This window comes from Neolamprologus multifasciatus, chromosome 13, assembly GCF_963576455.1.
Source record: "Neolamprologus multifasciatus chromosome 13, fNeoMul1.2, whole genome shotgun sequence".
Lineage (NCBI taxonomy): Eukaryota > Metazoa > Chordata > Actinopteri > Cichliformes > Cichlidae > Neolamprologus > Neolamprologus multifasciatus.
In genome coordinates, this window is record NC_140451.1 from 28,680,259 (window position 1) to 28,708,057 (window position 27,799).

The 27,799-nt window shown below is 39.8% G+C and overlaps 1 protein-coding gene across 2 annotated transcripts in view; it reads right to left on the reverse strand.

The window, feature by feature from the left end:
- The window catches only part of cdh11 (cadherin 11, type 2, OB-cadherin (osteoblast)), a 91,394-nt gene that overhangs the window by 53,025 nt on the left and 10,570 nt on the right, over positions 1-27,799 (reverse strand). The window lies entirely within an intron of this gene.

Genomic DNA, 27,799 nt, shown 5'->3' on the forward strand with positions numbered 1-27,799 from the left:
CAAAATAGTCGTTATTAATTTAAGCGCTCCACAAACAAGCTTCTCGTAATCTTTACATGCTGAGAGTTTGTTGCTGTTGCCCTTAATATATCCTGAAATATACTGCAACTTGTGGCTACACATGGATGGAACGAGTAAGCGTAAATTAAAAATAGCAATTCAGTTGCTGACTTAACCACTTCTGTTCTAAACCATTGCCTGTATGTACAGTGCACCAGCCTGCAGCTGGTTTATGCGTTAGGGTTAGTATTCCTAAAACTTTGACCATAAAGTGTGATGTATGAGCACAGAGCAGACACACTGCACTTGCCTAACATTACAAACGAGTAACCAAGATCACTCAGTTCAGGTTTTACAGTTGTGTTCGTGAATTATTGCAGTTTATATGCCAAGGGGAAAAAAAGGGGGGGAAACCCCCCAAAACATGGTTGGACAGCCCAATCTCACTTTAAGGTCATCAAATACTGTAAAAAAAAAAAAAAAAACAACAACAAAAACCTCCACCCCCCAAAAAACCCTCCAAAACAAAACATGGAAGCTTGCGAGGTGTCCTTTGCTGTTGTGCCATTAAACATCCCCTGCGGCAAATGGTGAGCCTGGTCCCATTCCCAGTTTGTTACATATGGGTTTCTGTTCAAGACCTGTGACATTTAAATGCACTGCTTTCAGGTAATTTGTCCAGCTACGTGGATCATTTTGTAAAGACGGTTCATTTAAAGCAGACCACAGCAAGTGAAAACAACGAGAAACACAATGCAAAGCACTAAGCTTCTAAATGTGACAAACTAGTGATTTATGCCACTGCCAGCTGCCCTGCCCTTTTATGCAGAATTTGTTGCGCTTTCAAACAACACTGTTAGCTCCGTGCATTCAGTATTGCTGAATCCAAAGCACCGACACCGAATCTTTGTGACTCTCGCAGCTTCTTACACGGCAGCAATATTTGACACCCTGGGATGAAAACACATTGAGATAGGGGGGTGTCTTTGTTACTGTATAACCAGAATAGAGGTCTCCAAGCCCATGGGCTGGACAAATTTAGTTCATTTGTGTTTATGGTAAAGGTTCACTTTGATTTGCTTTTTAAAATAAACAAATAAAATTGCTATGATGCACTAACTGAAAAAAAATCAAACTAGTAATGACTTTATTATATATGTACTTATAAGTCTTAGTTGTTTAGCCATAAACTCGTTTAGCCTGGTTGTTGCTCAGTCCTGTTGCTACAGGCAACTAAGCCCCTTTATTATGGGCCTGTTTCTCTAACTGTTTCCCTCCTCAGAACATTAACCGATAAGTGTTTGACATATTGATTGCTATAATGCTGCTATGATGATGTGAAAACATCATCATTGCAGCTTCCATCCATTTGTGCATCAGTCCTCTTCCACGTATCCAATCATAGTTGGGCGTGACCCTATCCCAGCTGTCACGGGCTGGAGGTGGGGCACATCCTGGACAGCTTGACAATTAATCTATATAGCTAACACAGAGAAACAGACAATTCACGCTCACATTCACACTTACGCCTAATTTAAAATCACCAATTGATCTAACATGCATGGCATGCAAAATCCCCACACAGGCTGAGAGAGAACCCACGAGCCTCAGCCGGCCAGTGGATTCAAACCCAGAACTTTCTCGCTGTAAAGCAACAGTTCTAACAACCCGCTACTGTTCCGCCCCCGCTTTTTTCTATCCCTTATTTCTTTTATGTTATGTTTTAATGCAGACACACTCCAATGGAAGCATCAGGGGCAACTTCTGACAAGACAAGAGGAGCTCAGGATGAAACCAACCTCCTAATCAATAGATGACCTGCTCTACCTGCTGAGCCACAGCTGCTCTAATATTTGTATGACAAAAAAAAAGTCATGAAGTGAGTGTAGGGCAGCAAGTCACAATGTGCGATGTCTCTTTGAGTTTTGGGCCAAAAGGTAGCAAGGTTGAAGATCAGAACTGGTGATGAATGGTTTTAAGGAAATGCCTTTAGCATCCATTGCATTCCCACATCACCTGAAATGTTATCTGAGCAGGGAATTGAATGGGAGGTGCTCTTGCCTCTGTCAGTAACCAGCACTGAGAAGCCCTTGAGCAAACTACTTAACCCTGGTCGGTCCCAGTGGAGCTGCTCCGGGCCTGTGCTGGTGCTGAGTGGCTGTACAGTGCAATTCCCCAGCATGAGTGTGAAGCAGAGTGTTGCTGAAAATGAAAATTAGTGATTTGTGCAAGCCTTCATGGGTGAATAAGGGTGAAAGCCAGTAGAAAGCAGTCCAGCAACATTAAATTTGTTCCTTTCCATCTAGTAATTATGTGGGTGTGATGGCACATGGGTTAAGAGATGAAGAAAAATACTGCGAGGGAGATATTTTATAACGTAATAGCTAAATATCAAAAGGCCAAAACTGCCTTTATCTTCAGTGCCACAATTCTTTTATCCACATCTTAATAAATATGCAGTGAGAGATCACACAGCTCTAAGGACCGAGACACTGCAATAATTAACTGCTCCTTCATATTTTTTTCACAGGAACAAAAGATCAGCGCATGTAGCTTAGGAAGAAAATGTGTACAAGAAATGTAGTGCACCTGTTTAATGATGTTTTCAGCGTAACATTTTTTTTTGTAAATTAGACACACGGATAAAATGTTGGTGCCTTGAAAGGTACCGGTGGTTTGAGCTTACACAATGACCCGTATAACCGTAAAGGATATCACTCTATCCTTCGGGGACCAGTAATGCACAATGGCGTGCTTAATGTGGTTCGATCACAATAATTACATAATGGAAAATTCTGCCTGGGGGCAAATTTTATTCTTGTTTGTTCAAGGCTGTTGAATAAGTCGCTCAAACCCTTCAAAATTCAAAAAATACTTTAATAACATAACACCGCTGCTCATATGTCAATCATTTGTCGCTAAACATCGGATTTTCTTGTTTGCATTACGTGAAAGTGACAGCAGCGGCACTATCAAAAGTTACAACACCCTCAGCATCACAGCATAACTGACACGCCACAAACACCATCATCGGCAGAACGTAACAAATCATCATTATTCAGTGTTGTAATATTCCTCCTGCATAAATCATTATAGTGATATCATTAGAATCATGTGGCTGATCGACCTGCTTTGTATGCACAAAACAGCCTCCTTTCACCTTGTTAAAGAAAAATGGATTTTTGTCAGAGTATTATGAGCAACATGTACTTATAAGCAACAATGGACTACGTTGTTAATAACACCAGGGGTACCTTTAAAATGAGGCATGCTTTCTGAAGCTTCGCGCTAATCACTATTGTGTGATGTCACGGTGGAAATTTATACCAATGGCAATTGTGCTATTGTTATCATTCTCCAGCTAAATCTGCCTGCTTTATATGCAGAGACGATTGAGCTCAGTCCAACCGTAAAATGACAGCTCGTTATGTGAGGGAAAATGGATTTTGCCATGTTGTGGTATTGCTAGGGACCCTGAGACAATACTATCAATACTGTCACATTTTGAATTGGTTCTCGTGTGAAATGTGAAATGCTTGAATAACGGCCTATTGATTGGTAGGCCACTGCCAGCAACTCTGTTGTGTACATGTTTGACTGCATGCACACAACCTCTAGAATGTGATAATAGTTTGTATTGATTTCTTTTGATGAATTGCATTCATTTCTGAAAAGTGATTTTTCTGAAGATAAACACAAGGGAATATAACGTTTTAGCTCGGCGATAAATAATACCCAAGAAAAAAAAGAACTTTGAAAGATGATATGATGACGACTACACTCCAACAGATGATCTGATATCCTCGTGTTGGTGTTGTTCCCAGATCATCATGAAAATGTTGTTCCAGGTTCACCATTGCAAGTGACCAATCAGATTATTGTGACGTTATTCTTTTGCGCACCAACCCATTCGTGCATTTATGAAATTCCAATGTTGCAAGGACAATATCAATTCTGCTTAGCGTTTATTAAAGGGTTAGGGTCAGGGTCCGTTGATCGGCGGACAAAGGCGGTTTCTCGCAGCTTAAGTACAGTTTTTTGTTTTACGCCGGTTTTTCCCGAAGTCGCAAAAGTATGACATCACAACATTCTGATTGGTCACTTGCAATGTTGATCCTGGAACAACCTTTAGTATGATGATCTGGGAACAACACCAACACGAGGATATCAGATCGTGCACACTCCAACATCTTCTTTGATGTACAGATTGTGTATTTTGATCTTAATTAATGCAAACTACATGGTCTGCATGCTTCCTGTTAGGACCGTTCAGTGCCTCTATGAGGATTTAAGCTAATTGTTTGCTCCGAACACATTTTTAGGAATGTGGTTGTCATGTGTTGCCGTATGATTCCTGTTCTCTTTAGTTAAAACAGGAAAAAAAACATAGACATGAAACAGCGTGGACTGCAGCTGTCAGCAGGAGAGACATTATTTAAGGATAAAGACATTTCTCACTTCCCCATTACTGCAGAAAATAACCACAAGTGTATTTTAATGTGTTTTTTTTTTAAACTGGTCTGCAAATGCTGTAGCCCTGTCAAACTGCTCAAATAGACACAAACAATATTTGCGCACACACGTGTCATGTACAAATGCAGGCAGCTTAAAATCGAGTCATCAGTGTTGTGTCTGTCATTAGCTAAAAGCCCTCAAGCTGGAGTGAAACCAGAATAATTATTCTGATTATAGTCCTCTAGCTGAGCTCTATCCAAACACATTATACTCCCCCAGATTAAAATCTGGTGTTTCATGTGGCTTCTAAATCAAGATGTTAGGATTTATTCCATGATAGCAGCCAACTGGAATCTTAGCATTACAAAAGTGGAGGAAAGACCGATTTTATGTAGTCGTATAAAAGCAACCAACAATTTTTGATATTTTGTCTGGCCAGGAGATACACTTTGAAGGTGCTATTTTTTACTGTCTGACTCTTCACATAGCTATTGCTCTCTGGCTTTATAGGGCAGTGTAACAGATGACCTTTACATGAGGAGCCTGAAGACATTCCTGACTCAAAGTTTAAGAAGCATTTTGACAGTAATGGATGTATTGAGAAGGGGTTGTCATTTCAAACTGCCCTGAAATACAAACCTTTCCCCCACCCCTCTGGCACTCATTAAAACAGCTTAAAACACCAATGAAATGTAATAATCATATCTCATGTCAGCAAATGGGTTTGTGTGAGACAGTGATACGCATGAACGTGAGTGAACACGGCCTTGTAACTGCATGTGTTCACAAGTTTGATGCTGTCAGGATGACTGCAGTGAAATGATGCAAGCAGAATGTGATAGCGGCTTTGAGGATCAGCACAGTGGACGCAGCTGGTCGCCGTGCACACACACACACAAGCGCGCACGCACACACATATATACCCACACACATTGGCAAGGACTGGTGGATCCCAGCTGTGTCAGTATTATACATGCACCAGTGTGCATTCACAGGTGCATGCGGACACAGGCAGCCCCACATAAACTCATGACACTGTATGAGTGCATAAAAGTTGATGATGCATTATCATATAGTGGTCAGCGCACACCTAAACATACACGCATGCTCATTTGCTGAAGCAAAGGGTCAGACAGGCTAGATGCCTGTCCATATCTGGCATCCTGTTGTAAAATAAATACATGCTTATGTTTAAACTATATTGCCCTTCTTTATATACACTCTTTCAACTTATTTTTGGTGCACAGTTGCTTTTAATAAATGTTATCTTCAGGCAGGTATCCTCCTCCAGCTCGCCTCTACCTCCTCCACTTCCTCACACCTCCACTCTGACTCATTACTGAGTTTAAAATAAAACGCAAAGGAGATGCAGGTGCAAGTGGCGGCAGTCATTTTGCAGGGGATTGGTTGGTAACTATAGGTCTATTTTTTATCTTTGAGCTCAGACGGCCTGCTCCTACTTTAGCGCTACTCCTACAACACTTGCTCTAGACAGTCGTGCATTTTCCACTTCTCTGAAAACACTTGTTTCTTTGTCAGCTACTCTGAATTATCTCTGTGGTTAGATAAGCCAGAAAGGCTTTAGTCAATATATTTTCTCCATGTCCAACAGCAAGAACGTGTCCTATGTTCAGAATTTAGATTTTCACTGGCTTGAAGTTATACTGAGCTAATGCACAGCAAATCAATCGTTTGACTCTGTAGTTGTTAGCACTCATTTATATGCCGTGCTGCAGAATATCAGAGCTTTAAATTCCATTTATCACACAATACAAGTACATGTTAGAGTGCATACAATTAAATGCATATTTAAAATTCAGCTGCTGAACGAAGCTAAAATCACAGGAAAACTTAACTCACTGCTAACACTAAATCTGCAGAAGGTGTGAACAGCAGGCGCAGGTGTAAGGTCACTGTTAGACATGTTGATACCGTCTGCTTTTAAAAGGAGAGTTTGATCTTAACAGTCATGACAAGATGGAGAACTGTGTAGTTTCAAGAGTATTGATTTTCTTCCCCTTCAGAGCCTCTAATTGATTTATTTTTACATTCTTAAAGTATGTAGCAAATCTGTTCTTCAGTAATACTCTGAAAAACCATTAGGACCAAGTACAACACCTGTAATGACTTTTTCCTCAAACACCATACATTGCATGCACAATTACAAGTTCACAAAATGCATTAGTTTTCCACCAAAGTGGGCAAACTGCTCATCCCTGTCTGTAAAAATGTGCTGCTCTACCAGGCTGCACAAGCAAATTGTCACTGTGTCTTAATGACACTGCAGGTTCGTTACGTGACATGAAAAGTCTACAAGGACACTTGTCCTGTGAGCTGATTTTATTGCCTAGACTTTGTAATTACATTTCAAGTCCATGGAGCACTGGCAATTTGATGGCAACATACTGTAGATGGGCAATTTGGCTGAAACCCGAGCTATCAGTATTGTCTTCGGAGATGCTACATTGATTCTGCCCTCCTATTTGATTTTGTACCTGGGAGAAAGTACAAAAACCTATTTTAAAGTCATCGTGTTCCTCACACTCAGCATTTCAATGCTTCTTCATTTTCATTAATGTACAGAGCCTTAATTAGCAACTGCACATTCGTATTTGGACAAAATGGTTTTTGCTCTCTGTATATCTGTTGTTTCTGCAGGTTTCATCGGATTAGTATTTCCTCCTTTCCATTTATATCACAGATTAAATACAATAAGCAAAGTATAACTCTCATTTTACTATTCAAAGATAATTATGTGTAAATGTGGAGTGGAGGATATATGAAAGTGGGACACCAAGCAGTTCGAACAAAGTTTTAGACCTTTAGTTTTTTTCTGTATTCTAATTTTGTATTATACTACTAGAATATATTATTACTATAGCCTGACCAGTATGTCAGTGTAACTGGTTTACTGGCTAGCTATTTGCTGATATGTTGGTTTTGGCATTTATAACAGCCAACAAATGAAAATCAGAAAAGGTAGACAAGGGAGACATGCTTGATAATAATAGTTTTATCAACGCAAGAGGGCAACATGTTTGGAAAACGACAAAAACTAAAAGCAACTGATCTAAGCAGAGTCAGGTAGAGTGTAGATAGATAATGCAAGACTTGTAGCATTAAAACAAGAATATCTTTAACCTTTCTTGCCATATTGCTTTAGGAAAAACGTAAAAAATAACTACACATAACAAATATCAAGAAAATCTGTTTGTTTCATGTGTCGGAGAGAAATAAATTGCCGATATATTAGATTTTTAGGTCACCAAATATCTGAATCATGGGATTTTTGATTTTTTTTTTTGTTTAAATAATATTGGCCTATTGCTAATTGTTTCCTAAGCAACAATATAACACTAAGACAATACAAGGCTTTCGTTACATGTTCTAGTTGCATGAAGGCAGAAAACAGGTCATTGTGTTCTGTTGCTAGGTGGTTGCCAGGCACCTTGATGTCTAGAGGCTTGCATAATTGAGGTTTTGTGGATATAAATGAGAAGTTATTATCTATGATATAAATATGTTATTTTTATAATGTGTTATAGTGTTGCTGCTTTTATTGAAAGGTTACGGTTATTTTAGCCCATTACTAACAGTTTGCTTGGCAACATGCTGTCATCATCAAGATCAAGATGTGCATGTGTGCCAAGTTTGGTTTCTCAACTCTTGATCGTGTAGGAAAAGTTGGCAGACAAAGAAGTTCAAACACAGACAAAAAAAAAATTATATTATAATAAGATGTCTGTAAAACATTGATAAGGATTAAAGTAAAAATTAATAAAATTAGTGAGTAATTAATTCACATATTTTTTGGTTTATTTTGTACTGTCGTTTTTGGCAGTTTAATAAAATAATAATACCTGCATAATAAAGTATCCTTGTGAGGCTTTCAGATCATTCTTACACAGCTACTCAGTTCTCACAGAGCTGACAACGCTCACCTTCAAGTTGGCCATCTTTTTAATTTCAACCACACACACAAGTTTCTCAGATTCATCTTACGTGTTAGTGACACTCTCTAGTAACAGATACAGACTCAGTAGGTGGAACAAATGACCAACCATGTGGTCACATCATTATTGGTTCCATTACTGGTACCAATGCAGTGACGTTCAAAAGTTACACTCTAATTTTACTCTGCATCTATGTGCAAAGACTGCAATCTACATGCAGCGAGTACTTACACAAGCGATTAATGACGATGTGTAATAGTGACAATATGAGTGAAGGGAGAGATACATTGCAGGTGACATGCTGACTTAGAGAGAAATGAGCAACAGTCGTTTAACTGACAGGCTGAGAAGGAGGGATGAAGAGCAAAGGAAGAGAGAGGTGGTGGATAAAGAGAACTCAAGAGAGAAGAGGAGAAGAACCCAGGAGGGGGAAAAAATGCTTTTTACATATTCAGTTCTGCATGGCTGGACCACTTATGTATGTATGTGCACACCCAGTTATGACTTGCCTCACTTGTCAATGATTTTCATTTAGATAGTTTGTTATTGTATGACACGCTCTCTTACTCATATAGCAGTTCAGGCACAAGTTCACACACAAATATGTACTCGCATGAATATATGATAATCTCTCACAAAACCAGCTTGGCAGTGTGCAGTTACTCGTTAAAGTCTGTTTGTGACATATAAAACGATCAGCCAACCTCACATCTGACTTAAAAATGAAAGTCTGCAATCGTATAGCTTCGGCTGACACAGCATCAAACGTGTAAACATATGGCAACATGACATCCACAGATATCTGGCAACAGTGGGAAGGAAAAACTCCCTTTTAACAGGAAGAAACCTCTAACAGAACCAGGCTCGAGGAGGGGCGACCATGTGCCTCACCCCACCCCATGGGGTAAGTGGAGGAAGACAGGACAAAGATACGGTGTGCCTTGAAAATGGCAAGCATCAAGAATCCTTCAGTAGCCACTCATAAGTGCATCCAAGAAAGGCTGCATAGTTTAGTAGTCAGCCTACTTTGGTGGTTATAGGTGTAACATTCAGTATGTTTTGACTTAATCAACTAGTAAATAACATAAATAAGAATATGTGAGATCAACACGTTCTCACTCCCAAAGCGTAACATTTTACGCTAGGTGACAAATCGACAACATATTACGTTTTCGGCTACCCACCACGTTCGTAAATGACGACCTCGGAAAAATGAGAAAATATGAGAACCGTATGGACTCAATCTACACATGTTTGCTCTTTTTCTTCAAATCGCTTAGAAACACGCTATTTAACATGATTACAGTCATGGTTAAGGTCAGGAAAAAGGTTATGGTTAGGGCTAGGGATAAGGTTAGGTTTAGGGCTGGAATACAGGGCTGGAACGTCTATTACCGCGGGAGCGTCATTGCACTGGATTTCGGCCATAACCCGCCGCGTACCATAAGAACGCCGAAGGTCTCCTTTCGTGTTCCTCAGGAATGCCGCGGGACGTGACAAAACGTCGGCATGTTACGCCTCGGGAGTGAGAACGGGCTCGTGAGATTCTGTGGGTCATGCGCCAAATATTCCGGTGGCCAATACAGTGCCCTGAAGAGTAAGGACATTGCTCTGCTCCCAGAACAGCAACAAAAGCCTGTCAGCTTTTCCATCAGTTTGAAACCCGTAAGTATTTATGCCTCACTAACTTTTAAAGTAAGCAAAAGTAGCAAACACTTGAACGTAATATGTTATTCAATCACTGTGTTTTTTGTTCCCTAAAATGTTTCTCACAGAAACTGTGTAGTGTGCAAATACATAATTAACTTGTGATCATGTAGGTATTTGTTTTCTTTCCGATGATTGCTGGTCTGATATACTCAGCCCTAACCCAGCTTTTTATTTACCGCTCCATCACATGGGTTCATGTAAACACAGGCTATCATTGTCCTGCCCACTAATTAATGAGTCCAGTCAGAGTGCTGGATGCCTGCACGCGCATTCTGCCTCCTCAGAGAAAACTGCAGACAGCCCCGTGAATCACTGCATTCAAATAGTCTCATGGTAAAAGAGCAAAAATGATTGAATACCAAAAGGAGAAATTCATGAGCCTGGATGAGCGATGATAAATGTATTAGCACCAGATGACATTTCCATCACTACCTCATCGATCACCTAGGGGACATTTTAAATTGTGGCCCGTGTGTGCGTCTTTGTGTGTGTGTGTGATATGCAGAATCAGACTGTTTAAGAAGTGTGCCCCTACTAAACACACGCACACATTGTGACAGATATGTGTGCAAAGAAGATGTGGAAATTTGAGATTGCTACCGTGACCCCGATGTGTATGTGCCACCGATTTGTCTTAATTTTTCACACCTACTCCTCTTACGATGTGGAGAAACTTCCACACATTGCAAAGTGGCTGAAACTTTGTACATGCAGCTGAATACACAATCACTCTGATCATATATTCTGCTGTTGTTTGCAAAAATTTTCCATGCATGCAAATGAAAGATAAAGGTGCATCTAACTCATGACAAGGAATGTGATCTGCAGATGATAGTCTAACAGCACTTTGAGAGCAATGGGAGATTGCATCCTCCTCCAATGCAAATCCCCTGTTTGCAATTTTTGAAGCTTTAGATTTTGATCTGATTATGTAGGTTATTCCTTTGCCCATGCTTCACCTCTTACCCAAATTTTATGAAATTCGGCTCGGTAGTTTTCGTATAGGCTTGCCAACAGACACACAAACAACAATGACATTTCCCCACTAAGGCAAGATGCGGAAGCGTGAAGCTTTCTAGCCACAGGATGAGTTTGAAACAAGGTGCAAATGGCTCAGTAAATCTGGCTCTCACTGGCTCTCCACTCTGGCCTCTCTCTTGTTCTTTTGGTCTGTCTCTTGGTATGCAGCGACCACTCTCTTGCAGCTCAGACTCTCTTATCTAAATCTCCATTCAGACTGAGAAAGAGACAGAGCTGGGGAGAGAGAGTCAGAGATAGATAATACAGGTCACTCTCCAATGACAATTCTAAAAGGCATCTGGGGAGAGGAGAGAAAAGGAGAGCAAGGGAGCGAAAGGGGGGAAAAAAGAGCTGCTGCAAAACGTTTTATGGATTTCTGTTCTAAGCTGAGACCATGGAAAACATGCAGACTTAATAAGTAGCTTGATATGAAAGTTAGTGTACATCTGGTGATTTTCCAGGCTCACAGCGTCTTAGCCATTTATTTTAAGATCCGCTGAAAGCCTGTGGCATTGATAAATCAGCAAAAATATCCACCCCGTGCCCGAGTAATGGGAAGCTAAGCTGAGCAACCATGAGCAGCATTAATGCTTATCAATGCAAGAAGGAATTTGTGCCTTTTGTATCTTTTGTCATTTTGATGCCATAAATAAGTCCTCACTCATTTTGCAGCAGTGCTGTTTTTCAGTTGTTTATTCCTTTCTTAAGGTCATTTTAGTCATGTTTAATTTACCACCAAAGATACGTATAAGTATTTTTATGACATCTGTTTTTTTCCCTCTCTTACTCGTCGCACCCTGTGTTAATATTTGTGACTGTTGAAAGGGAAAACTTTGTCAGTCATTTCTCAAAATAGCTGCTGATCATAATGTCAAGCAGAACCAGATGGCCTGCTTGCATAATCCTGTTTTCATTGGTAATTTTTATTTTGCAGGCATCTGTAAAAACTGTAATAGTCTAGCATGTAAAGAAACAGAGGTTGCAGATGTAGGTGTATAAATGGGTGTGTGCCAATTTTTAAATGTGCAACAAAACATATCCCGACCATAATATTCTGAGAAAGGTGAAACTGGAAAGTCATGAGCTGCACTGTGACAAATTGTGTTATCTTGAATGTTTACAGAGTATTGAGCTTTTATTGTTTCCCGTCAGTTTCTATCATATAAACAAAAACTTTATTCGTATGTCATCAATCATGCTGAACGTTGAGCTCGATGCCCTAAACATACATATTACACTTCATATTATACTATGCTTCAACACAGTATACTATTCACCACCATCCACCCCTACCCCCTATTTTTAATCTCCTCTTCCCTCATACACATGAAAACGAGCTGATGTAAAGTGGAACTGATATCTAACGCGACACGTAGACACTAATATACATTTAAAGAGACACATACACACACCCGCACTATTTTTGAGTTATGTTTGGTCCTAATCTAGAGAAGTAGTAGAAATGAGAAAGGACCATTAGATGCATAGATGTTTGTTCTATAATTCAGCTGCTCACTGCAGCACAGCTGAGTTGGACGGCGTTTATAGATGTTCATTTATCTCTCCTGATTACTTTCAATCTTCTCTTTACTTTACCTGCTTTTCTCTGCATCTCTGGCAATACTTCTCCTCTGTCTTCCTCTCTTTCTTCTAACCTGAGGCAGGCAGTAAACTCCTAACTAAATTGAATTTGGCATGTTCTCAAACTGCTGTCGAATATAGCGCTGGAAGCAAATGCCAGTATTTTCATTGCTCCTCCAGATCTTTTCCTATAATGATGTCTGTGCCACTGAAGCGACTTGGAAGTTGCAGTGAGAGCTATAACACGACTAGCCGGTTCCTCAAAGACAGAAATCAGCATATTAGAATCAGACAAATCCAAAAACACAATGATGAACACAGAAATCATGTTCACCCATTGTAGGCGAAGCTGGCTAGTCTGCCCACACTGCAGGCATCAAAGCCTAAACCAGGACAGTTTACTGTGTTCCAGTGCAGTAAATCTGGAAACAAATCTACTTCGTCAGGCTGTTTGCTGTTACTTTTACTGGCTTTTTGAGTATGCACTGAGTAGATCTACACCCCAACACAACATTGCTTCTCAGGTATCTCTCTTTTTTTAGCATATTGATACATTTTTAGTCATTTTTCCTTCATCGGCCACCCTTTTTCTTTTCCCTTTCCCATCCCCATTCTCTATAAGCTCCTGTCAGACGGCTAAACCATGAAGTCAGTTGTGATCCATCTCTCTTGCCGCTCTCATTCTGTATGTGCTATCAGATCTAGTTGGTATACCTATAGTAAGCCCTCGTGTCCAGGCTGAATGATTGTTAAAAGCCTATTGAGTTTCTTTGCGCTGTCCTTATACAGGTAATACGATGTGGTGTGTGCACTTAGTTTTCAACTTGCGTATGTGTGTTGGGGATCTGCATGTAATATGATGCAGTCTTTTAATTTAGGAAAGGAGATGCAGTCAGCAGGTAGAGGTTATGACCTCTGTTAGAGGACACACACTGTAACTGAACATAAAATTGATTTCAAGGTAAAGTATCAGAACATGAGAACATAATGCAAATGCCGGGGGAATATGTGACTGCGATCTCACACCTTTGTATTCTCCAATTATTATATAAACTGCACATATAATCTGCCCTAGAAAATCATTAATGCAATGCATGTTATCTACACGTTTCTCCCTGCAAACTAATTGATAAACTTTGGCTACTTGATGTATGACAAAAGAGGAAAATGTTTTTATCCTCAATGAATTATTTTGCACATTATAGGCATTATTAAAAGAAATAGTTATTAATTGAATGTGTTTAATTTGATGAACCTCCAACAGGTCTTCGGTTTTGATCAACCTGTTTTACTCCACCTAAGAATCGCTGAGGACTTGATTGTGGTTTTGCATTAAAGTCAGTTTTGGAGCCACACTGAAGCTGTCGTCTTCTTGGCAGTAATGACTTGGAGAATCACTCGTAGAGAGCTGAGCAGCAGCAGTAACTGGATCAATGAAGAGACTGCAGTTAGAAAATAGGGGTCGTTGTAATCAATTAGAACCTTAACTGCTGCTGGAATGATAAAACATCAGCTACTGGAGCATCTCCGGCCACATATGAATTTTTTTTTTCATTTTGAAAACGCTGCTTAAATATAAAGAGATCGCCCGAATAAAATTACATTTAAACCACTGAGATATCACTGAGTTATGCCCAAACTTATTCACATACAATGAATAGTTTATTGTATCGAGTGAGAACTTGGGACATCTCAGTTCATCATCTGAAACAAGCCATTTCAGCTCTTCATTCTTTAGGGCCATTTTTCCTTTAAGCCAAATTTCTTCTGATACGACTGCCCCTCTTCAGAAATAAAAACATTTAAACAGCAGATGAGTTGTGGTTACAACTTTGGTCGTGTTATAATGGACACTGAATATTGTAGCTATAAAAGACCCTCTTCAATTTTTAAATTCAAGGCCCCCACTTTCATTGCTTCCAAATAAGAGCAGGGCAATTTGAAGTCAAAGACTCATTTTGCTGCACCATGCAGCCCAAATCAAGACATTGTGTACGAGGTAGATTTGCTTTCAGTTTGCGTGTGTCCTTCAGCTTTATCCTGCACTGCTTTTAATTCTTTTTTTTTCTTATTTGCCTGATCAAAAGGCTACAGGCCAGGTCCAAACACCCTGCAAGTGTCAAATATTTTTCCACTTAATTGGCTGCTATTATGCTGCCTCATGTCAACACTTTGTCATGTTTCTCTTCTGTCTGGAAGTTTAACTGCCAGTTATCCATCTGTAATGTTAATGGGAACCTGGAGTTATCTACACATGGTGATGCAGCAGGTGTGAGCCTAACTTTGCTTAAACAAGTAAATATGTTTCATCGTCTCTTTTAAATGCACCGTAGCAAGTAGGAAGTTTTTTGCAAATGCATAGTTTGCACGTGGGGAACGTCATTTTTTTTTCTCACTTCAAAGCAAAATACAGGAAATTGTTTTCTGTCCTAACGCCCTCTGCCCAACTCTAATCATAGTTTTTCTCCTCTCCTCTCCCATTAAAAAACAATCTCATCATTCCATGTGCCCCGTGCCAAACTAACCTGAACACAGGATTTAATGTCAATAGCAATCACACACACACACTGCCGGCACTCAAACGCTAGGGCAGCACTATAAATGGTTTATGTCACAATCTTTGTCAAGCAACGCACACACCCAGCACCCATCACAGTATCATACAATCTCACACACATACAAACATACACACACTCCCTCAAGCACCAGCCATGGAATTGAAAAGCACTTCAGAAAAATAATGGAGCTGTGGCAGCCCTGAAGCATGTAAGTGTACATTGCTATGTGTGGGAGGTTTTCTTTAAACTTATGAATGTGCATAACTGAGTGTGTGTGTGTGTGCGCATTTGTGTGAGAAAATGTGCAATTTTGTAGTTTTACAGCTGTGATGCAATAAATGGTTGTGGTCAACAGAAGCAGTTGACCTATTTGCAAGGACAGTTGTGCAAATGTGTGTTTGAGATGGACAGCGTGCGGAGGTGTGCGAGCTATGATTTGGATGTACACACATACAAAATATGTTTCACAATTATTTCTGAAGTTGTCCCATATTGATTTTGCATATAATAAACTTAATTTACAGTTTACAACCACTGTGACTGTGGAATTGACTGACTTTATAATTGATTTTAAACAGCACAGTAATGTTAAGAACTGCAGTGGACCGAGAATACTCCTGCGACCGCAGAAGGTCGTGTAAGACGAACAAAGAATATAAAGAGCTTAGGAGTAAAGTAAAGAGGATTTTCTTTTATCTGTCATTATTCAGACACATCAGTTAGATAAATAGATGGATAGAGAGTAAGAGAGAGAGAGGGATGGTTGCTTTGCTTGCAGAGACTTGGCTGGTGATGAATAACCCCATCTGCTTGTCATTACTACTAGAGCTACTAGTGCTACACGCGCGCACACACAGTAGAATCTGTCACAGATCCCTTCTAAACAGCCTCAGGGGATCCAGGGAGAGAGTGAAAGATAAAGAGGGGGGAGAGAGAGCAGAGATCCTGGGTGTGTCCTGGGCCGTGGATAAGCACAGAGAGGTTCTGCTATGGAAATGAAAATCAGGACAAAACACACTAGGAGGGTATACACCTGTTCCTCCCACTCCTACGTTTTCAAGCAAAACTATCTATTTTTAGTGGGCCATTAGACCAGATCTTAAGGGTAATTGTGACATTAGCTGGCAGCCTGGTATCATAAAAAAGTGCACGATTAACATGCCAGTTTCCTTCTTGCAAAATAATTGTGCATGTTTGGATCTATACCTTTGCTAAGAGACAACGCTGAGATTATTAGCGAGTTAGCGGTGGCCTTTAGGATCCCTGATAGCTTGTGCTGATCTACAACCTTTTGAAATGAAGCCCTTTCAGGAACTGATTGAGCTTGAAGTATTAGAGGTTGATTATGGACGGACAGGACCAGAGATCAAACCAATCTAAGGGAGGTTCACAGTGGGTTCACAATCCTACATGTCCAAGCATTTTCAAGGAAGATACTGATATTAAGGCTGTTATTTATCTGTGTCAGTTAGGAAGTGACACTGAATTCAGATGAGGAGTCACCGAGACACACAAAGAAACTAATTTCCTCCGTGCTCTACCTCAGTGGTTTTACATAGACCTATATAGCTCATTAGAGTGTAATCTCTAATAGTAAGGTAGCCAATATATTATTTGATATGGCTGCTTTAGGCAAGTGAAATGTAGTTAGAATAATGTTCGCTTAGGAAAGAAATTGCTTCACAATAGACTGAAAAATTCTCATCTAGACAGGAGAAAAATGCTGTAAAACATTTAATAAATGAAATTAATTTGAAGAAAAGTTTTCTTGTATAATGTGCTAGAGCATGAAGAGTTTTCAGCCTCTAGTAATAGAGAATTAAAGGAAATTCACTCCATATTTTGCAATCCCACGTAATTTTCTGGGGACCTGCCGATTGTTTTGGAGCTATTTTAGAGCTTGAGGTATTTTAAATCCCCAAAGCTGTTCTTGTTCCACTGTAGTCTTAAAACAAAAGCCCAGTTCAGTCGTCTTCTAATCAATCCAGCCAGTGGACAGCTTGTAGCCATGATAATAGCCAACACCTGGAGGACATGCCAAGAGCTGAGACAGTGTTAGTTGTGTGTTATGTATTAAAAACAGAGACTGAAACATGCACAAAGTGAAATAAAAAACTGCCTAGAAGCATTGTATCCATACTGATGTGCTCAAACACCCAGGTTATGCACTCTTTTTGGATTAAAGTTGCTGAACTGGAGTTTAGAATAATGTAACCACCCAAGGAAGAGTCAATGAAAGTGGTTGCAGAACATCACAGCAATAACTGGCTGTTATTTTTAGTTGTCGTTTTTCTGGCCTTGTGATGATGAATAACATGGCCTCACAGTTAACTTGCTGTGTGTGTGTGTGTGTGTGTGTGTGTGTGTGTGTGTGTGTGTGTGTGTGTGTGTGAAGTAGATGTGACGCAAGTATAGGAAAAGTGAAACAATTAAAGGAAAAAGCAGCAGAGAGCCATCCAATAGCTCCTCCAAGGACACCATAATTACAAACGCTGGCTCTTTTAATGTGACTCAAAACTTCAGCTCTCTGTCTGTGCTACTCATACACCTCCACGCTCCCACACACACACACACACACGCACACCTTACTGTTTTCTCTGGTCCCTTTGTGGTGAGTGTACAAACGGTTTTGAAATGTTTTATATGTGTAGAACAAGGCTACTTTGTCTTCCTGTGTCGTACTTTTTCTGACACACACAAAGACAAAGATAAGGGGAGAAGCATCATTACCTGTGAGCGCAAGTAGGTATGATGACATCCATATGCAATACCTATCTATTCACATCTCTGCCTGATCTCCTGCCAAATACTGATGTACAATATGCTGCAAACCCTACCTTAAAACGAGCCAGTAGCTGATCCCATTGTTTGCATTAAAAACATAGTTTATAATCTATAAAGTGATTTATAAAGTTTCATTAAAAAGCCCAAACTTCAGCATAACTCTACAAGAGCAGCTCCAGTTCTCAAATAATTCGCCAACACAGCGATAAAAGCATCAGTTTTCTAGACTTGTCACATCTATGGCTAATCTTTTATTCAGAATTTGGTTGTACAGGTGCAGGGCAGTAGGGCTTTCTCCAAACAGTCAACCTCTGTTCAAATGCACATCCCACTGTATTGCGATACAACACGAAGTTCCCTTTTCTGATGTGTTGCAATACACCAGGTGACCAAACAAAGAATTCAAATAGAAAAGTCTGTTCATATTTAGACACACATTCACATGCTTTGTAATGCAGACAGTCTGGCTTCTTCTCTGTCACTGTGGAGGGAAAAGGTTGAATGACAGGGGGAACAGGGTGAGCTGCTCCTGACTGCTCAACAGGAACAAACAGACATAAAAAAGGCCATGAAAAGGACAAGCATTTACATCACAGTCAACTCATTTGTTACCCATTTACTATTTGTGTGTGTTGTATTCTCTAACCTCCTACTGTGTCTCCCTGCGGGTCTGGCACACACACACCCACACACCCACCCACACACACAGACGTACTATTAAAATAAGTGTCCCTTTGACTGCAGTAGTGTTATGTAAATGAGTGACATCTCTCACACACCAAGCTCTTTCCTACTTTACAGCTTTGTCTTTAATAGCAACCCTTCACTAATATGAATTGGTAGGAAGTCTTAACCAACCACTGTTTCCATAACGATAGCCCGCCTCCTGCAAGACCACCCACACTCTCCTGTTATTACTGACATAATAAATTTCAGTGTCCATGAAGTTCCAGCTCTTTGGCCAGGTGAACTCAAAGGTTTTTGTTTTTCTAAAGTTTAGTTACATTCTAATTTCTATGTGTTTTGTTGTACTGCTATTGAGAACTCTGGAGGAGCATCGATTATATTGTTCTTATTGTGTAGCAGCCAAGGTGACCAATAGGTCAGTCATGCACAAACCTTCATTGTTTCTTTGAGGCATGTTGAAAAGGCAAATGATCTGCTGAGAGCAAAAATCTAATTAGGTGACATTAGAGTTGGCATTTAAAAACGTCTCATAAAGGCTTTCCCTGACTCTATTCATCAGTTTGAAGTTTGCCTCTGTATCGCTGAAATTTTGAAGATTCTGGACTTCTGTTCACATTTGAGTGATGGTGCACATGATGCACTTTGCACAGCAGTGACTGAATGCAGATGAGGACAGTGCTCCGTTAACTTTAAGGTATTAATTAAGGTCTAAAAGTATTTTTTTTTCTTACTCATATTGTATGTGCTTCAAATCAGTTCCATCGATCATTTATTAACCCTTTAAGACCTACCATAGAACCAAGTCCGCCAGATCTTATATTATATTTTTACATGCTGTAGTGCCATTTTTGGGAGCATTTCAAGTTGCTATACATCAATACAACCATTATAGCCCAAATTTTAATAATATGTCTGCATTAAGCGCATAGTAATTACATAAATTGCAAAAAAGTGCAATAAACTACAAAAAAATTGAAAATCGTTTTTGTTTTTTTAACATATATTTCTAGTTAGAGAAATTTAAGAGGCTTATCCCTCAAAACTGTAAATACAAAAAAGTTGCACAAAATAGTTTCCCACCACAGGAAATTTATTTTGAGTGTCTTCATAGTTTTATTTTTGAAATACACCAATTTTTATATACTGCAGGAAAAACGAAAATAAATATTATACTGCAAATTTGCAAAAAAGCAGCATATGCATCAAAATAAATTATTTCCAGCAGTGCAATATGAGTCCTAAGCATCCCAGAAACGACACAGAAAGTCATAAAGTCAAAGATAACTTTTAAAAACACCAGTATAGGCTCATGAGGCTATATGGTAAAAAAAAACTACATTTCCGCGAAAATGCCGTCACTTTCGGGCAGGTAATGGCGGACATGCAAAAGTTCGCGCTGACGTCTATTCCAACGTAGGAAGTGTTATGAACAGCTGATCGGATCGGCAAAGCGTGTTTCTGGAATATTATGTTTTTGTTGCTGCAAGCGCTTTTTATGCAGTTTTTGCAAAGCTATATGTGGAAGGAAACTGTGAACGAGGACAAGCTGATGGCATAAGATGTAAGTACAACTCCTCCGGTTTCATATGCAAAAAAAATTATTGCGCTAGCTTACGTGGTTGCAGAGCTACCGGGATTTAAAAATAGTTACGCAAAACAGAGCGTGCCAGCTCCCACCGGTTTTAAAGGGTTAAAAGCAAATGCCACTTCTTTCACTGCACTGTGTATGGTTATATTATGAGTCTAAAAGTAGGTAAGTGGAGAGGTAAGATTTCCAAGAAATCAAGGGACTGTATGAAATATGAGAAACAGTGGTGGTGAATAAACCCAGACTTTGCTTAGCATGTCCAACCAATCAGGAATGCCAAAAATAGCTTGATCGTTATCCAAAACCACACACGCGCTTATGCAAGTTGAAGAACTGGAGGCCCCAGCCATGGAAAACTCATCAAATTAGAGTCTGAGAGGGCCAAAAAAAACACGTCTGCAAGAAAAAAAGAAACGGAAAGAAAAAAAAAAGTCAAAATGGCATCCCCTCAAAGCTCAAAGCAGGTACTATGAGTGTGTGATTGCTGTCAGGCTTGGTTTGCCTCAACAGAGGTGTTGGTAACTTGGAAACTTAAAACACACACACACCACACTCAGATGCTCGGTGATCAAGTAACGCCTGCACTTTGTTCCCTTTTTGCATCATTCTATTCTTTGTCTCTTCTCTTTTCCATTTCTGTAGTCCACCCTTTCCTTCCTCATTTTATGTATTTTTGTTCCTCTCTCCTCCTCTTCCCCTTACGTATATTTCTTCCATTCCTGTTCCAAAATTATATGGAAAATTCTGATTAGTAGCTATTAAAAAAAGCCATAGATCATTTTGAGTAGATGCGGTTTAAGTCAAATCTTTCTTTAGCTTCACAGATGTAGAAATAACCTTTCCAGTCACATCTCCAGTCATTCATTTCATTCGTCACTCATTCTTGTTGGTTGAAAACCCGCCTCATCGAGAACTAATAAAGCGTTTCAGCCCCGTCTTTTCCCACCTGTATTTGCCCTAATATGCTCTTATCTCGCAGCTAAAAGCTTTTCTACTTCACTGCGTTGCTCTCATTTCCCTCCTGTGGCTCTGACTCACTACACTTCTCAGTACTCAATGCTGCTGATGTTTGTAATCTATGAATTTTACAATATTTTGTTTTTGCTGTGAGTGTCAGTTCCGTGTAAAACACACACTCTGGACACGATATTTTGTGTTTTTTCCCAGAGCATTCTCCGAGATTGTGTAGTTCCTCTGATGAATAGAAAAGCTTTGATATTAGATCTTTCACACAATGTAACACTTTCATTTAAAGACAGCTGAGTTTCAGCTGAGATAAGGAAGCAGATATTATGTATTGACATATTGCGATTACAATTATGTGTGTTTAGGCCATACCAGTGACCTGAATTACACACCTCAGTATATCGAAGTCTGTCTGTCTGCCTCTCCTCCTGCTGTGTGTCTGTGTCTTTCCTTTCTCTATTAGTGTCTGTGCCTTCAGGCTTCCATCTTTTATTGTTCTGGACAAATAAAGAGATCACACAGAAAAGAGGCCTACAAAAATCACTCCCTCACACATGGACACACGCACGAGCGCGTACACACACAATCAGATGGTTCTTCGGATGAAAGGGGCATTGTGGTAGCATAGCTACAAATCCCGGCAGCCCTCAGCACTCAACAGCTAACACACACTTACACACAACCCCCCCCATCACACACACACACACACACAATTCTTATCGGACAAAACGTTCCTTGTCTTAAAGCCTGACCCGTCTAAACACACAACACTCACACATACACATGCACACAGCTTCATAGAGGTAGATTACCCTCATTTACAAATGTATGGCTTTGTGACTGACCCGTTAGCAAAACCAGAGGGAGCAGTACCCAATGAATTATTCAGCGCCTCCTTAAGGGTTAAAACAGGCGGAAAATACGCTTGTTAAGATGTCAAGGACCAGGAAGAATACACTTTTGAAGAAGGGTTAAAAAAAAAGGGTAGAAATTTTCAAAAACTAAGAAATCTGTTTAAAAAAATGTTTTGTTTTTTTATCAAAGATAGTTTTTTTTGGTTTTAAGATATAAAACAGATGGACAAGGTTTCAAAATGAAAGCAACAAACGATGAGTATTTTGTCCTTCAAAAGTTAGAACAATATGCTACATGAATTATTCAGTGCTTCCGTAAGAGTGAAAACAGGTGGAAAAATATCACTTGTGAAGTTTTTGAATGCAAGATAAATAAAAATATTAAATACTAAAGGACAAAATGAATGACGAAAAGAACACGTAATGCCAACTCTCAAGGGTTATTAAAAAAACTAAACAACAACAACAACAACCAAAAATGGGGAAAATAAGACCAGAGAGCATTAAATTGTTTAAAATGTTTCGACTTTATTATAAAAAGAGAGTATTTCTATGAAGATCTGAGAGTTGTGATGAGTACTATTTTTTTTAAATGTCAGAGAAGGAAAATGCAGCCTGTGTGTCACCTCCAAGCAGACACATGAATGAAATGATGAAATGACACATCTCTTCCATAAAGACAAACGATCAAAAATCCTTCCGATGATTACATGACTCGGTGGCCTTGGAGACTAAGGTAAATCAATCAAAAAAATAAAAAAATAAATTCTCTACCAAAACCCTTTCCCTCCCCATCTCTCTCCCACTCCTCCCCTCCATCTGTCCTTCTCCTCCCTATTTTTGTCCCTTCTTTCCATCCATCTCTCTTCCCATCGAGCATCTCTTTTGTCTCCTAGCCAGCCTTCTCCTTTCTTAATGCTTTGATCTCTCTTTCTGTATCCATCCAGGCGTATATGAGTGAGTATGGCAGGCTTGCTCGGTGTGCCTCTATGTGCATGGCTGCTTTAGACTAACAACCCCCCCACCTAATATACTTCTGTCTCACACACACACACACATTCAAAAGGCCGTAGAACTTTTTGAAAGTCACACCAGATGTTCCGAGCTCCATATTCATGCAACAACATCCTCTTCTTATTGTTTTGCCTGCATGTTTCCTTTATCTCATCTTCTCGTTTCCCCTTCCCCCCTTTCTCACTCATCTGGCCTTTTATTCATTTGTTTTCTTTTATAGAACCCCCTCTAACCCCTCTCCTAATCTTGAAGTTTTCCTTTCCCATCCTTGTATTCATCGTTATTGCTTTTAAAAGCCTCCTCTTCACTCCATTTTCTTCATTTTTGTTCCATTTGTGTTTTTGTTATCATTGTATCTCTGGCGTGCTCCATTCTTACCCCTCTCTCGCTCCCTCATCTTCAATTTGTTTGGTTGTTTGTAAACCATCTTCTCATCCTTCCCTTTATTCTGCCTCTCTTCCCCTTCCCTATCCATCTCCTCTTCAGTTCCTCTCCTCTTCCGCCCCATCCCTTTTCTATCAATGCAGCCCTATAGTCTAACTCTACAGTCCATTCACTTTTCGCTCAATCAGCTGAAAATGTAAAAAGGAACAGCAGCTTTTTACTAGTGAAAGCGTACCCATTCACAATTATTTCATTATATTCTGGATCTGACAGATGTGCAAAAAGAAAACAAAAAGGTTTTTATTAATATCGTCATCCTTCCTTTTCCACTCCTCTTCATGTCTCGTCCTTCATGCTAGTCTATCATTATTTTCTTGATTCTTTCGTCTCTCTTGACTTAATTGACTGAACAGGCTTTAGACTGCGTAGATGCATCCTTCACATCATTCCCAAACCTTGCTTGAATATCATGGCATGTTTTTTTTTATTAACCATCTGCATCTCCATTTCCTCGCTTTTCTCATTTCCTCTCATTTTTTTGCATCATTTCTTACCCCCCCATCCCCTACCCCACCCCTTCCCCCGTATTCCCATTACATCCTCCACCTCCTCTCTCTCTGCCTGTCATTCTTTCTCTGAGGTCTATTGATTCTCTGCTGGGGCCTTTTCCCCCGTCTTTCAGCTGTCAGAAGGAGATGGGATCTTCTGATGTCCCCAGCCATGATAAACAAATTGTGTGTCTCCTGCAAACCTCTTTGGAATACAGAGCACACACCCACAAATAGGTGAAATCAAAACAGATGGGACACAGAGAGAGTGATGATCAGAAAAGATGGAAAACGGGAGGCGGTACAGATTTGCACATCTATTCTTTTTTCTTTCTTTTCTTTTTTCTTTTGCATCTCTTGGGGTTTTGAGTGGAGACTAAGCTTTATTGTGGCGCATATCTTTATTTATCTCTCTGGATATTCTCTGCATTAGCCCCTTTCATTTCCACAACAATCGTTTTTGCAGTTTTCTTTCGTGGATCCACCTTTTTGTGTCATATATACATTTATCTGTACTGCAGCAATCATTCCCAGTGTTTTATCCCAGTGATTTCACGGGTAACAATATCTTACACGGTCCCTGAGTTTCTTTAATTTTCTGCATTGTAAATCAGTTCAAAAAATGAACACTAGTGTTCCAGAGTTGTGTCCTTCCCAATACTATATCCATCCTTTTTCAGTCCACAAATGCTTCCAATCTCTATTATCCCTCTCACTTTTCTTTCTCCACCTTTTTATACCTCCATCCTACCACATTTGCTGCTTAGTTTATCCACACACCCAGCATCTCTCACAGTCAGCCTCTATGCATGTGTCTGTCCCACGTTCTCCCACACCCTCCTTCTCCCCATTCATCCAAGTATTGATTTAGCTGTCCATGATACGCCATAGTGATTGACAGCTACTAATTGGCTTAATCCCACCCCCAGGGGTTTGTGGCTCTTTAGCTGATCTGGATACAGCTGTCCTATTGTCCAACATCTGACACCGTGACCCCGATGAACCAGTGAGGGGGGGAATAAGAAGGAATATTTTCATTGGAATAACATATTCTTGGATCATTCTCAAATCAAATGAAAGAGTATTGTTGTAGTGCCTTGGTACTATCTGACTCAGTGATTTAAAAAGATTCAGTGTGTAGTAATTGGGAGACATTACCTGTATTCCACAGTGTGCACAGAGAGGAAGACAGAATAAACAGACCTCTGTGCACTAACAGCAGGCTTTTGCCAAGTGGTTTGACAGATGAATTCCTGGCTCAAAGGTGAACACTTCTTTCACTGCAATACATGTGCATCAGCAAGCATGTGCCCAGTCGGGAGTGTCCTTGAGCGAGACGCTGAGTCTCTTAGGTTGAAATGGAAAAGCGAGGGAGAGGGAGGGAGGGAGATGGTCACCCCAAAAGACGAAAAAAGCAGCCCCAGATTAGCTTTGCACTATTGAGGAGGCAAGGGGCAGAACATAAGGTCTTAGTGGATATCACTAAGCCTTTAAAGACCACCCTTCAGCCTTGGATGTACTCCCCCCATCGTATTTATCCAGTGACTGACGCACACTGTTTACATTCAAATTAGCCCATGGAGACCTTACAGGCTGAAAACTTTGCCTCAAAGGCAGGTCATGATCTGTTCACCTAGAAGTCATTAGTGAGTTTAGATCTTTGAAGCCCTTTTTATTCATAATGATAATGTGTGAAGATGGATTTATTTTCAAAGATGCATGTGCATCATTAAACTCATAAAGGCCTCGAGATAGCCACAATCTTCATTAATATTTAATAGCCACTTATTCTCTCATGTCAGTTGCTCAGTGTCGGTTCCGCTTAACATGGAATAAAATTAGAAATTAGAAACATTTCTAATTTCTAGAACAAGTTCTAGAACAATAAGCCTGAGTATATTTTGCAGTATAGTTCGCTTCCTGATCCATTTGGCCTTAAAGCTTCATTTGAACATGACATCAATCAGTCATACCATATTAGTAGAGTCTAGTTGCTTGGCTTGAACATATATACCATTTATTTACCCGTATTTTTCAAATGATGACTTAATTTGGAATCGACTCTATAAAGATGAACGAGTAGACAGAAACTGAGGGTGGAGGTAAGCAGTAGAAATTGATCAGCAGTGTTGCGGACCATTACATCTACCATGCATGTGTAATGACCCTTATTACCACTCTGATTCATATATCCCACCCATTACCCACAAACCACTTGACTCGGTGACAGACTGGAAGACACAAGGGTCATTGTGCCAAAACATCCTCCCATGCTAAAAGATCCCCTCTTTTCTCTGCCTCTATTCTCATCTCCCTCCCCGGTCTCTGTTTTCCAAACCAACACATGGACAAGCTGAATACTTGATAGTAACCCCCACCCCTTTTTTCTTTTTCATTCCCACATGGTTGTTGAAGCCAAGTCCCCTCCCTTATTTCTTCAGGTTAACACAGAGAGACCTTTGTTGTTCCGAACTGAACAACAGCTCAGAACAGCATACCTCAATAAGCCTACACTGTTGGTTCTCAAAGTTCCCTCAAGGCAAAGACACCCATACGTATCCCAGCAATGTGGACGACTCCTCAAGAGCAGTCCCTTTTGCTAAATTTCTCCCAAACTGATGTTTGTTGGTTTAGCTGATCTTTTTGAAATTTATACTGACAGTCAAACATTCCCAGAGAGGCAAAGAGATAAAGTAAGACATGCATTTGCATAGAACATAACAAAATCACTGTATAAATTCTGTGGAAACAACTTAAGCAATTCATTCTTATTCATTCTATTATATTTGAAATTCCATTGTATCCTTGAGGACTGTAAAAATCCCTTTATGAAACTCAAAAAGTGTCCTTAAGTACCTGAACCTGCTAAAGTAAATTGTTTTGAATGAAGGTGTTAAAGTTACTCCACCTGAAATATGAAGAAAAAAGCGAGCGAAAATGGAAATCCTAATAAATAAGAAGGTTATTTTACACTTCAAAATGTCGCAGCAAGATATTTCCTTTGATATACTTCTTTTCATCTTGAGAATGAAACCAGATGACATTCAGCTCTTTTTGCGCTAAACAGAGCTTAAAGATTGGTGCACCGTCTGGTTGAGTAAAATATAAACACGCTCAGTGAATAAAACATCGGTAGTATTTCCTTATATACAAAGGTCAAAACATCTGTTTATACATTGATCGATCTGTACCGCTGTATGCCTGCCCTCCAGCACAAGCACAGACACACACACACACTCGCAAATATACTGTTATTACAGTATATTTGCAGGGACTTTTATGCAGACTACATCCACTTTGACTCCTAATCCACACAGTATCCTTCACCACTCAACCTAATGCTACATTACTTTAACAATCTCAGAAGACTTTGTTCAAAGCTTCAACCTTATCTGGATGTTTTTTTTAAGTCTTTCTGTGCTTTTGGAGTCATCTTGTTCCTGTAAAGATAAGAGTAAAGTGAGATGCTTGCTTAGACTTACACCCACACTGAGCTTCGCATATGACGTCTGAGCACTGAGTGACCTTGCACCTTCAGATGACATGGGCTCATGCAGACAGACTGCCTGAAATGACTTTTATTTGTTGCTGATGGTGATACTCAGGTGCAAGGGCATGGGCACACGAACGTGCAGAGTGTGTGTGACCTTGTGTGGTCAGCTTTAGCAATAATATCAGAAAAGCTCAAATGCATGGA